A 6,152-nucleotide genomic window follows, 5' to 3' on the forward strand; every position below is an offset into this window, starting at 1 on the left:
GAATGGGGTCTGGATAAGGTCAAAGGTGGGAAATATCTTCATTAGGTTTTCAAAGGGAGATAGGGAGAGTAGATAAGGAAAGGCCATTGAGTGGAGTACAGCTTCAGGTAACCATTTGAGACTAGAGTGAGGTCAAAGAAAGTTTAAGAGTTTTCTGGGGCCCATAGACAAATGGGACCCAAATTCTTTTTGGGGCAAGGGGTAAAGGTCTTGGCTTGAGCCCATACCACATCAGGAGGACTACCAATAGGCCTTATCACCAACAGGCCTAACACCTCCTCTTAACATCTTCCATTTTGGACTGCCATACCTCTCTATTACCTCCATACTCCCAGCATTCTCATCCGATCTACTAATGCAACCTAACGATTCCTGGGCCTTGCTAGAGCTGAAATGACTCTAGAAAGACAGCTAGGTCTTCACATGAACTCTGCAACTGGGTTTCCTCTTTAATGTGTTGTTTCCCCCAGTTAGAGTGTGCTCTCCTTGAGAGTAGGGAATGTCTATTCCTATTTGTATCCCCAGCATAGTGATTGGCACATATTAAGTACTTTATAAATGCTTTTTTCATTCATTCATTCATTTATTCATCATGATTATCAAAGGCTTTTCAAAGATATTTGATACAAATATTTTCCCAATTGACTACTTTCTTTTCCTAGTTGCATTCATTTTGTTCTTGCAAAAGCTTTATATTTTCATATAACAGGAATTATCTATCTTTTGTAATAGCTTCTATCCTTGTTTTCCCAATTTTCTTTTTTATGTGAATTTAACAATATCAACAAACCTAAACATTACCATATACAAAGAAGAATAGAAAGAGAATCATTTATGAAACTGTAAATCTCTAGTATTTAGATTTTTAAATTTAAATTTGGATTTTTAAAGTATTTATTAAATTTAATGTTTTAATATCAACATTGTCCTATGTTCCCTTCTAAACTTCTTTCTTCTGTATATTAAAAAAAGCTTATTATCAACTAGAAAATCATCAATAGATGATTCAGACATAAATCTTTCCCCATATAAAGGCTAGAAAATGAGGATTGTATATGAAACTATGAATCTACTGAATTTTTAAAAGTATATATTAAATTTAATATGCTAATGCCTACATTGCTCTGCTTGTATGTGTTTCCTTCTGAACTTCCTTCTATTCTCCTTTGCGTATTTTTAAAATGTTTCATTGATCCTTTATTTCCTTTTGGTTTCCATCTTTAATACTCTCCGCCATGTCTTCAATTCCCTCCTACCTCCAAGTGAAAACCCTCCTTACACAAATAAATATAGTCAAGCAAGATAAATCCACACATTGGCTATGTTTGAAAATGGATGTCTTATCCTGCACCTACAGGCCATCACCTCTGTCAAGAGGCAAGTCAAATGCTTTATTATCAATCTTCTGGACTCTTGGTTAATCATTGCATTTATCAGAATTCTCAAGTCTTTCTAAGTTGTTTTGCATTGAAATGGTGAAGTATAATTGTATCAATTGTTTTTCTGGCTCTTCTCAAATTTATTCTGCATCCATTCATACAAGTTATTTTTTACAAGGCTTTTTTCTGAATCCATCCTTTTCATCATTTCTTACAACACAATAATATCCTATTACATTCATATACCATAATTTATTGAAGCATTTCTTAACTGATACATCCTTTGTTTGGTTAGGAATTCTCTCCATAGTCAGAACTTATGAAAAGGCCCATGTAAGTTTCAATGTCATATATGATCTAGCCTTAACATTAGTTTCTTCATCTGTAAAATGATGGGGTTGGAGTGGATGATCTCCAGAGCTAATCCTAATTTGAAATCCTCTTGGGTTAATTCCTTTCCAGCCCATTACTTGAATCAACTGAACAATTTACTGTTCCATAAATATAGCCTTCCCTCCATGCATCTGCTCATGCTATTTTTACTACAAGGAATTCCTTCCTCATCATGTATATTTGTTGAAACTGTACCATAGATATTTGAGAATATGTCCTATATACCCAACTAGACCAGGGGTGGGGAACCTGTGGCCTCCAGGCCACATGTAGCCCTCTAGGTCCTCAAGTGTGGCCCTTTGACTGAATCCAAACTTCACAAAACATATCTCCTTAATAAAGAGATTTGTTCTGTGAAACCTGGATTCAGTCAAAAGGCCAAACACAAGGACATGGAGGGCCACATGTGGCCTCAAGGTTGCAGGTTCCCCACCCCTGACCTAGACTATTAGCTCCATGAGGGAAGAGACTCTGCCTTCGATAAATTTTGTATCTCATCCAGTAGCTGGCACAATGCTTTCTACATAGTAGTCACTTAATATTTATATCCTGTACATACACCACATTAAACTGTGTGATAGTTATTGGATCACAGGAATATAGATTTAGAACTAGCAGGGCCCATTATCAAGGATTTTCTAATCCTACATCCTCATTTTACAGATGATGAAAAGTAGGCCCAGAGGAGGTAAAAAGACTTGTCTAATATCACAGCTATTAAATAGCAAAACCTCTTGTACTAGTCATATCTCTCCTTCTACATTGTAAACTCCTTATAGGCATGGAAATTGCTTTTTATCTTTGTATCTCATCCAAACTATATGCTACAGACTAGAAGCAGTACAGGTGACATTTGATTTGAACTCAACAAATAGGAAATGGAACAAGGGATAATTTTTAACATTAAAAAGAAAATCAATATACCTGTTTTTAATGCCAAGAAATTCTGCTGTCAAAGACAAATAGTTATTTGATTTGTGATAAGAAAGATGCTACAATAAAGGCTCAATGCATCCAGAGGTCAATAATCCATGGGAGAAGGTGAGGAAAGGACACAATTTTTTTCCCCATGAATTTAATCATCAACAAACAATTTAATATATAAATAACAAAGAGGATTGTTAAACTGTGAATTCCTTTACAAGTGGCCCTGGACAAGTCATTTAACCTCAGTTCTATGAGCAACACCCTAAGACTATTAAGTTGCAGAGGTGTGTCTACCTGCGTTAGCAGGAGTTTCCATATCTAGGAGTTCCCTATCCCAAAGAAATAATAGGTCTAATTCCTATCACTATTCTATATAATAAGTATAAGGCAGTTAAACAAAATTGCTTTGTTTGTATCCCCTTCTGTACTTTGTTTTTGTCTGTGTGTAAAATATGTGTGGGTAGGCTGTATAATATAAAGTCATGCTGGCCCATGTGGCATAGAGAGCTCTCTGATATGAGATCTGATCCACTCTATCTCTGAGAGAGGCTGCAATTTATTCCTCTTAAAGAGTAGGAAGAAGGCTTTGCCTTCATCATCAGTTTAGCAAGGAAGGGGCTCTAGGATACTCATGGCTGGATGATCTCTTCTCCAATCTCATATTTCCAGATATAGGAATAGAATTAGATGTATACCATGAATCAAATACTCTAGGGGTATGAGTTGAAGATGTTTAGCATAAAAGACACTTTCCCTGATTGCTCTCAAGGGAAAGTAACACCTTGACTAATACCAATTTAGCTCCCTCCCATCAAATATTAGTTATATAAAAGACCATCAAGACAAGCATGTACTTTATCAAAACAGGCAGTAAGTAGAAACCAGAGAAGTTATACAGATTAGAGTCAGTAGACAATACAATACATCAGAATAAATGGAAGCTACTTGGGAGCAAGATAAAAACTTCAGCTCAACAAACAGAATGATCTAAGGGGGAAAACGGAAGAATTTACTCTTAGCAATCTCTAGGATTGCAAGCATGGGAAACCAGGGACATGATGGGGGCCAGCTTCCCCAGGTTTGTGGCTCTGAAGAAATCATCAGTCCACCATTTAAAAGTCTGCCATCCAAAAGTCTGCCTCTCTCTTGAAGTGCTCCAACAAGTTGAAGTCATGTCTCCCTTATATATTATATTCAGTGACTCCAGCTCAGGTTCTCTCAGGGTTATATCTTGTTACATACATGCTGTGCAGCACCAAGAGGGCTGTCCTCAGGAAAATTACCCCAGGCTTGGGTGAAAATGGGGTTAAATACACATTAAAAAAAAAAACCTACTTTAAAAAAAGTTACCTGTGCTAGGTGGTGGACAGAGTGCCACATCTGGAGTCAGTAAGACTCATCTTCCTGAGTTCAAATCTGGCCTCGGACACTTACTAGCTGTGTTACCCTGGGCAAATCACTTAACCCTGTTTACCTCAGTTTCCTCATCTGTAAAATGAGCTGGAGAAGGAAATGGCAAACCAATCCAGTATCTCTGCCAAGAAAACCCCAAATGGGGTCCAAAAGAGTTGGACATGACTGAACAACAAAAATACTTTTTTTTTGCATATCTATTACTAATCACTAACCAATATTGGCCATGTCTGAGATGGTATAGCTTCTACTGCATCTCTAATTCATCCCCTTTCTGCCAAGGTATGATTGGAAGGTATATATCATCATCAGGTTGTTTTTTTTTTTTTGTTTTGGCTAGGCAATGGGGTTAAGTGACTTGCCCAGGGTCACAGAGCTAGTTAAGTGTTGTGTCTGAGGCCGGATTTGAACTCAGGTCCTCCTAAATCCAGGGCCTGTGCTCTATCCACTGTCACCTAGCTGCCCCTCATCATCAGTTTTTTGAAGTCATCATTGGTCACTGCTTTTATCAGAATTCTCTTTCAAGGATGTTTTCCTCCAAATTATTGCCATCCTAAATTATTTTCCTGGTTCTCATTTCTCTCTGTATCAATTAATACATGTCTTCAGAGGCTCCCTGAATTGATCATATTCCTTATTTCTCAAGGAGAAATCATATTCAATTACATTCATACATCACAATTTGGTCATATATTCACCTGTTTTGTTTCCAGTTGTTTGCTACAACAAAAAGTGCTGCTACATAATCTTGAACACGTGAGTTCTTTCCTTTAGTGTCTGACTTCCTTAGGGTCTAATAGTCTAATGGTATTTCTGGGTCAAAGGCATATACAGTTTGTTAATTTTGAGAAAAGAGTTCTAAGTTGTTTTCCACAAACACTGAGGAAATTCAAAAATCTACTACAGTGTATGAATGTACCTGTTCTACCATAACCCTTCCAACAATTGCTATTTTCCTTTTTCATCTTCTTGGCCATCACACAGGTGTAAAGTGAAATAAATTGTTTTAATTTGCCTTTCTTTTATTAGTGAGTTGGAACTTTCTTTTTTTCAAATGATTACGAGTGCTTTCTTTCAAGGACGGCCTCTTTATAGGAGATGAAATTTCAACTACTATGCATACATCCTTGACCTGGCTTTTAGCAGATCCTTAATAAATATTCACCGAAAGGGTGAATGAATGGAGTGAAGGGAATGGTGGGATAGTATAAAAATCTGTGCCCACCCGGTCTTCCTTTCATCCTCAGAAGAATCCCGGTGTTCATTTGCCTCTCAATCTAATTCAATTCAGTAAATATTCATTAAGTGACAGGGTGTTCAGGGATATAAAGGAAGAGTACCTCCCCCTCAGGGGCTTACACACTTCTAAGTTTCAAATTCTTCCTCAGGGGTCGGCCCGGCCCGGCCCGGCCAGCCCAGCCAGCCCAGCCCTGCGTGGAACGGGCAGACGGAAGTGATCGTGCCCCCCCAAGACAAGTCCTTCCACCTCCCCCTCCCCCTGGCCCGCGGCCCGCTCTCCCTCCTAGAGGAAGTACGGCGCTGGCCCAGGCCTGGGGGGAGGGGTACGACTCAACTCTCCTACGGCCTAGTTTTTTCTCTGCCTCGGCCTGGGGGGAGGTGGGGGGAGGGGAGCCTGGGAAGAGGGGCCATTAGTCCGGCCCCGCCTGCAGGCGAAGGACCAACCACCTCCCAGCTAGGCTTGCCCAGCCGACCTCACGCTCCCGTTTCTTGGAGGTTTCCCAGGGAGATCACGCAAAAGCGCGAGCCCAGTCAGTTGGGCCGCCAACGGCTTTCCAACGAGAGGCAGCAGTGAGGTCGGGAGCAGAGGCGGGAAAGGAGAAAGACAGGGAGGAGGGGGGAGTGGGGCATAGTGGGCGGGGTCAAGGAGAGTGACGGGAGAGACTCCGCCCTTCTCATAGAGATCTCTAGAAAGCCGGGCTCGCGCCCGAAAGCCCAGGAGCGCGCACGCGCGAAGGGGCCCGGGCATTTTGCTGCGTCACTAGCCGCCGCCGCTGCCGCTGCTGCTGCCGCCTCTGTCGC

Source organism: Vombatus ursinus, unplaced genomic scaffold (assembly GCF_900497805.2).
Source record: "Vombatus ursinus unplaced genomic scaffold, bare-nosed wombat genome assembly UNPS02010769.1, whole genome shotgun sequence".
In the NCBI taxonomy this organism is placed as follows: Eukaryota; Metazoa; Chordata; class Mammalia; order Diprotodontia; family Vombatidae; genus Vombatus; species Vombatus ursinus.